Source organism: Leucopleurus acutus (assembly GCF_964270905.1).
Source record: "Leucopleurus acutus genome assembly, chromosome: 12".
In the NCBI taxonomy this organism is placed as follows: Eukaryota; Metazoa; Chordata; class Mammalia; order Artiodactyla; family Delphinidae; genus Leucopleurus; species Leucopleurus acutus.
The window spans coordinates 13,243,236-13,250,797 of record NC_139154.1 but is presented as its reverse complement, the minus strand read 5'-3'; the positions used below and the strand labels follow the sequence as shown (position 1 = coordinate 13,250,797).

The 7,562-nt window shown below is 37.2% G+C and overlaps 1 pseudogene across 1 annotated transcript; it reads right to left on the bottom strand.

The window, feature by feature from the left end:
• Positions 1 to 561: 561 nt before the first annotated feature.
• Positions 562 to 1,132, bottom strand: LOC309969632 (high mobility group protein B1-like; annotated as a pseudogene). Its single transcript has one exon. The product of its transcript is annotated as a high mobility group protein B1-like (transcript).
• Between the last annotated feature and the right edge of the window lie 6,430 nt (positions 1,133 to 7,562).

Below are 7,562 nucleotides of genomic sequence, written 5' to 3'. Positions count from 1 at the left end.
GGGGTGGGAGTATAAAATGGTACAGTCACTTTGTAGGGTTTTTGTTTTGCTTTGGTTTGGTTTGCTTTTTCCTAGTAAAAAATTGTATTTACTTAGAAGCATTCAGAATGTCAACAAAAGAGCTGCAACTTTTTTTCTTTCTTTTGCAATTACCAAGTGGAATTCAGTTAACAGAACAATTATTTCATATAAGCTGCATCAGAGACAACTGAAGATGAAAAAACTACCATCCCCATATATAACTAATTTGTGCTGTGCACCAACAAGAACCTGCTTTAAATTTCCATGCCAATTTACAACCCCCATACTGTACAAGGCAAGGTGAGTGGCTGTGGAAAGTACCACCAGGACACAGCTATCTAAATACACATTCAGTAGTGTGTTAACTGTACAAAAAAAGGCACTGTACAGTTCAAAAACAAATCATACACAGCCTTACCTTTCAATTTTTTTCTTTAAAAGGGGTGAGTTTTGTACAGGGGGTTTAAATACTTCATGGACAAGAAAAAAAACTGCACTAGAACCAACTTATTCATCATCTTCTTCCTCTTCATCCTCATCTTACTCATCTTCCTCTTCTTGCTTCTTTTTATTTCTTTTTTCAGCCTTGACAATTCCCTTTGTTGCTGCATCAGGCTTCCCTTTAGCTCCTTATGCAGCAATATACTTTCTGTACTCTTCCTTCAGCTTAGGAACCTTCTCATAAAGCTGCTTTTCATCTGCAGCAGTGTTACTCCACATCTCTCCCAGCTTTTTTGCAACATCACCAATGGATAGGCCAGGATGTTCTCCTTTGATTTTTGGACGATACTCAGGACAAAACAAGAAAAAGGCTGAAGGAGACCTCTTAGGTGGATTGGGATCCTTGAACTTCTTTTGTGTTTCCCTTTAGGAGGGATAGAAGTTTTCATTTTTCTTTCATAACAGGCCTTGTCTGCCTGTACCATGTCATTGAATTTTCCTTTCTCTTTAGCAGACATGGTCTTCCACCTCTCTGAGCACTCGTTAGAAGACTCTGAGAAGTTAACTAAAACATCTGAGTGCTTCTTCTTGTGCTCCTCCTAGCAAGTTTTCCAAAGAATGCATATGATGACATTTGGCCTCTCAGCTTCTTAGGGTCTCCTTTGCCCATGTTTAAGTATTTTTCCTCAGTGAGGCACAGAGTTGCCCAGTTCCCGTCCGGCTCTCACTTGCCTGGGCGCTGTCTCTATGGAGCTCAATGACTGTATAGCCACTCTGGAAGACAAGTCAGCAGTTTCTTACAAAACAAAACATACTCTTCCCATACAATCCAGCAGTTGCACTCCTTGATATTTACCTAATGAGTTAAAAACAAATTCACATCAAAACTTGTGCACGTGTTTATAGCAAGCTTATTCATACCTGCAAACACTTGGAAGCAACCCAGATGTCCTTCAATAGGTATATATATAAACAAACTGTGGTATATTTATACAATAGAGTATTTTTCATCATAAAAAGTAATGAGCTATGAAGCCATGAAAAGACATGGAGTAACCTTAAATGCATATTTCTAAGTGGAAGAAGCCAGTCTGAAAAGCCTGCATACTGTATGACCCCAACTATTCAGCATTCTAGAAAAGGAAGAATAGAGACAGTAAAAAATCAGGATTCTCGGGAAAAGAGGGAAGGACGAACAGGAGGAGCACAGAGAATCGTCAAGACGGTGAAACTACTCTGTATGATACTGTAATGGATACATTACATTATACATTTTTCAAAACACATAGAATCATACAACACAAAGAATGAAGCCTAATGTAAACTATGGCCTTAGTTAATAATAATGTATCAATATTCATGTATCAATTGTTAACAAATGCATCACACTAATGCAAGATGTTAGTAATAAAACTGGGGAGGAGGGGGTTGGATAAAGAAGATATATGTTTCTCTAAACCTAAAACTGTTCTAAAAATAAAGTCTATCAATTATTTTTTTATAACTCTATCTCTATACTTAATTTTAAAAAGGTAAAAACTTTTCAACAGGGTTTTCTAACCTATTTAAAAGTTTCTGAAGCACTCTAGTGGGTTTTGAACACATTTATTTAAAATGTAAATGTAGCATATTCCGATTAGCTTGCAGGAACAATTGATTGTCATTAGGGAGGATGAAAACTGACTAGCCAAATGTCAACATAGATTTTTGCATAGTTGTTGGATGAGATTGAAATATAAATCACTTGGAATTGATTATTTTTGTGAGGTGTCTTTTACAGCTATTTTAGATATTAAAACAAAACTTTAAATCCCTATAAAACAAAATGTCAAATCCAGATTTTAGCTAACATTTATTGTTACTGTGTACTAGACACAGCTCTGAGCACTTTATATGTATTAATGATGTATAGTATTCCAATAAAAATCCAACAGGTACATACCACTATTCATCCTATCATCCTGTTTTACAGATGAAGAAACAAGAAAGAGAGAAAGAGAAAGAGAGAGAGAGAGAGAGAGAGAGAAAGAAAAAAGAAAGAGAAAGAAAGAAACAAAGAAAAAGAAAGAAAGGAAGGAAGGAAGGAAGAAAAAGGGGAGGGAGGGAAGGAAGGAAGGGAAAAAGAAAAAGGGAAAAACAGTTAGGTAACATCATCAAGGTCATACAGACTTTAAGTGGACTAGCTGAGATTTGAACCCCAACAGTCTGTCTCTAAAACTTATATAAATTATTTAAAATATAAATAGATTAAGTATTCCAATTAAAAGGCAGAGGCTATCAGATTGGATTTAAAAATCAAGATCTAATTAAATGCTGTTTACAACATACGTACTTCACATTTAAATACACACATAGGTTGAAAGTAAAAGGATGGATAAAATACACCATGCAAACATTAATCATAATAAATCTGAAATGGCAATGTTAATATCAGACAAAATAGACACAAAACAAAGAGTATGAATAGAAAATTAAAAGGGACATTTTCATGATAAAAGGGTCAGTTCATCAATAAGACATGAACATTATAATATGTACTCACCTAATAAAGTTTCAAAATGCACTAAGCAAAAACTGCAGAACTAAATGAAGACATAGACAAATCCACAATCATGTTTGAAGAGTTTAATATCTTTCAGTAGTTGATAGAACAAGCAGGCAAAAAGTCAGTAAAGACACAAGAGTTCAACAATACTGTTAAGTGACTTGATCTAATTGACATTAGTAAAACATTACCTAGCAAAACATAGGATACACACTCTTTTCGTGTGGAAATCATCATCATAAAGAAAATCTTGCACATGTTCATTTTTTGTAATAATGAAACACTTGAAACAAAACTAGAGAATTCATAAATAGTAGCATTTTATACAAAGAAAAATCATACAGCAGCTAAATAATCAGAGCTAATTTCATTCATATGGATCAAGATGGATAAATCTAAAAAATCTAATAATGAGTAAAAGAAGCAAGTTGCAGAATGATAAGTACAGTATGATAACAATTTATTAAAAGCCACGAAACAATGTTGTATTTTAGTTATGGATATGACATACTTAATGAAAATACATTAGCTGTTTGGGAATGACATATTGCCACTTCAGGACAGTGGTTACCTCAAAGAAAAAGGGGAGGGAAATGAGATCAGGCATTCAAATGTATTAGTAATATATTTTTTTAAGGAAAAAGGAACTAATTAAAACTACTTTTGCCATTACTTAAAATATTGAAAAACTAGATATTATCATAGTGATCGACTGTAAGAGAATCCAACATTCCACCTACACCTATGTTGCTGAAAGCCTCTGGGGCAAAGCACACAACCAAGCAAGATGGTGTCCTCTCAAATTGATGATTGACTGTTTTGGGGGAGAGAGTCTTAGTGCCCTTCCTTCAGTCTCAAAGGATGAGATGGCTCTCTTCCTATCCAATCCGTCTATGTCTACCTATAATCTCCATCTCCCAGTCCCAACTCCAGGATCCTACTGCATCAGTTACTGCCTCCCTCTCATGCTTGTTCAATCTCTTGCTCTTGATAGCCTATGAACATGCTCAGATCTCTGGCAATTAAAAAAGAAAACTGACCTTGGCCTTGATAACGTCATCTTTCTTTTTACCTGCAACTGAATTTTTCAAGAGGAAAGTCTAATTACTGCCATCCATTTTCTCAACTCGCAGCAATCTGGCACCCATTCCTATCATTCCTTTGAAACTGCTGTGGCAAGCTCACCAATGATCTAGTTTCCAAATCCAGAGGTTATTATGCAGTCCTTATCTCACCTACCTCTCTGAGACACTCTCTTTCTGAAATTTTTAACCCCTGGACTGTAAGAGCCACAGCTTTCCCACTTACCTTGGTCCTCTCTTCTTCAGGCTTCTTCTTTGGCTTCTCATTGCCCACCCCCTCCACCTCAATGACTATTCTAACTAACCTTATCTACCTTATCTCTTCTTCTACCTATGTGCTGGTGATCTCCCAAATCTCCGCCTCTACCAGGACCACTTCCAGACTTCTAGACCTACGCGTCCAATTGACAAATAGTCCTCTCCACCTGGACATTCCACAAATATCTCAAATTCAACAAATACAAAATAAACTCATTATCTTTCCTATGGTTCTATCTCCTCCTGCTTCCCATCTGCATTCCTTGTCTTAGTCAATGCATCTACTGCCACCCTAGTTACCCAGCAGTTAGATCTTCCTAATTCCTCATCCCTCAAATATCAACACACACTAAGTTTTGTTGCTCCTGTGTTAGTTCAGGCCCAGCTCATTTCTCACCTGTGCTATTGCCATAGTCTTCTGCCTAGAAATCTACCTTCAGGGTTTTCCTCAAACCATCCGTTCTCCTCCCTACTGCCAAAGTCATTTTTCTAAAATGCAAGTTTGATAAGTTCCCTCTCTTGCTTCAAATCCCTCAGTGACTTCCCTCTGTCCATGCCACAAAGTTCAAGTTCCTCAGCATGTCTTACAAGGTCCTTCATAATCTAGCCCCTGCTCACTCATTCAGACTCATCTCTAGTCCCTCCTCTGTTATACTCCAATAATAATTGAAGAAATTAGTATTGAAACACTTCTAAAGTATCAACACACAACTATTGAACTATTAAAATGAGTGGAAAAAAGTTTAAAAACTTTATTTAATAGCACCAAACTGAAATTACTGAAATGTCCACCAAAGGAAGAATGGATAAGGAAATTGTGGCATCCTCAAGGGATAATATTACCAATAAAAAAGAATGAGCCACTGCCATACACAACAAGAACATGGATGAATTTCACAGACATAATAATGAGCAAAAGAAGGCAGACATAGGAGAATACAATCTGCATGGTTCTATTTATATGAAGTGCAAGAGTAGATGGAAAGAGTGATGGAAACCAGAATAGTGGTTACTTCTGGCAGTGGTATTGACTGGAAAGGAGCACAAGAGAAATAGCTGGGGAGCCAGAAACATTCCAATTCTTCATCTGGGGGTGACTACATGGATTCTATCTCTGTCTATCTACCTCCCTCCCTCCCTCTCTCTCTCTCTCTCTCTCTCTGTAAATATTAATCAAGACATATAGTTAAGATTTGCATACTTTGCTGTTTATATGTTACATCTTCATTTAAAAATTGCTGGGAATTCTCTGGCAGTCCACTGGTTACAACTCAGCACTTTCACTGCCATGGCCCAGGTTCAATCCCTGGTTGGGGAACTAAGATTCCACAAGCCACGCAACACAGCCAAAAAATTAAAAATAAACAAAACTTGCTAAATTTTTAGAAAGTTTGATAACTGGGTATGGAGAAACAGATATATTGCTGGCTGCACTGTAAATCGATAACAATCTTTTGGAAAGCAGTCAGGCAGTATGTAATGAGAATTAATACTTGACATCATTTCACCCACCAATTCCACTTTTGGTAAAAAAAATTTCCTAAGAAAATAACAGGGAAAAAAATTAGAGAGCACTTGTAAAAACATGTTTAGAACAGTATTATCCACAAAAATGGAAAGTACAAACCAAATGTCCAATTACTGGGAAAAGTTTAAGTAAACTGTGGTAAAGGAATACAATAGAATTGCATATAACCATTTTAAATTGTCTTGCAACTTGGTCAAATACATAAAAAATTATATCAAAATAATAATTCCAAAATTAGAATGCAAATATAATATACCAAATTATATCAGTTATCTATTATGCCCTACAAACTACCTATAATTTAGTGGCTTTTTTTTTTCCTTTTGGCCACACCATGCAGCTCGTGGGATCTTAGTTCCCCAGCCAGGGATTGAACCCACTCCCCCAACAAGTGAAAGTGCAGTCCTAACCACTGGACTGCCAGGGAATTCCCTAAAATTTAGTGGCGTAAAACAGCCATTTTATTTGCTCACACTTCTGTGGGTTAGCAATTTGGTCTGAATTTAGCTGCATGGTGTTTTAGCTGGCCTGACCTGGGGTCACTCTTGTGATTGCAGTCATCTGGCAGCTCGTCTGGGGCTGGATGGTCTTAGACGGCTTCATTCACCTGGCTGGAGTTTGGTGCTGGCCGAAAGGTAGGCCTTTCTCTCTACATACTCTCTCATAGCAAGGAGACTAGGTCAAGCTTCTTCACAGGATGGTGGCAGCATTGCAAGGGGGCAAGAGCAGAAACTGCAATCTCTTGATCAAAGCCAGTCACAAGCCAGCAGAAATTCAAGAGGGGAGGCAATAGACTCTATACCTTGATGAGAAGAACATCTAGGTCACGTTGCAAAGGGTGTTATGAGAAGGGATGGTGGAGTATGTAGTCATTAAACAACCTACACACCAATGATTCACAGCCAATCCCACAAGGAACATATTAGTCATGTGTAGTACACTAATAAGGATTGAAGAAAGATCCAAAAAGCAGTAGCAAGTTGTTTTATACATATGATTTCTTTTCTGTAAAATTGTTTGCAATTTATTTTTAAAACTAAGAAAAGAAATTTACATACCAAAATATATTCATTTGACCACGTTAAAAGAGAACACAGACGACTGTTTTGTGCACAAGCAGTGCTCATAAAAGGTACCAGATAAGTAACTCCAGCGTTTCAGATTCTATATTTAATGACAGAGCAGATATGGCAGGGACCGAATCAGTTTTCCAGGAAGCTTCAAACAAAGATTTTCCGAAAGATTCCCCACAGTTTGTGATAGAAGAAAATGCTACATACCTGCTTATGAGCAAAGTTTTTATTCCACCTAGAACTTCTTAGTAGCACTGGCCTACACTACCAAAACAGGTTCCCCACTCATTATTTCAGATTTCTTCCACTCACTGAACATGTGTCCTCACATTCTTATTTCTCAAAACTTTGTACTTTACATCCATACTCATTTGCTACCCATTATTATATTTATTTTACCATTTTGTTCTGATTTCTTCTTGCTTAGATGCCTAAGATTTCTCCTAGATATAAGAACGTACAGCCCCTAAAACTTAGTGTGACTAAACTGAACTCATGTCCCGCCAAACCTGCTGCTCTTTCTGCCCCCCCTGGGTTAGTGGCATCTTCATCATTTTAGGCACATCCAGGCTCAAAACTCTGGAGTCACCTCCATTCCCTCCCTCTCCCTCTTC